Below are 315 nucleotides of genomic sequence, written 5' to 3' on the forward strand. Positions count from 1 at the left end.
ATAAGTCTCCGAAATCCTTATCGTTTTCGGCCCACTTTCAAACCACGTACTTAACTTCCCGTGGACTTGATATCCTATCGGCATCGGGAACAGTTCCGATGGATGTTGCCAAAAAAGGAGGAAAACGGGTGAAAACGTTATCGTTGTTATTGTTTCATTTAAGGTTGCCAGAACAACTCTTATCAGCTCGTCGTCAGGCCAGGCCCCATAAAGTGACCAGCCGGCAATTGAAACGCAAAGGTGCCGTATTTACGACCCAATGGAGTCTCCTCATCCACTCATCCACTATATATACCAGTTCCGATTATTGTCGCA

The sequence above is a fragment of the Drosophila melanogaster genome, chromosome 3R, assembly GCF_000001215.4.
Source record: "Drosophila melanogaster chromosome 3R".
Taxonomy (NCBI): domain Eukaryota; kingdom Metazoa; phylum Arthropoda; class Insecta; order Diptera; family Drosophilidae; genus Drosophila; species Drosophila melanogaster.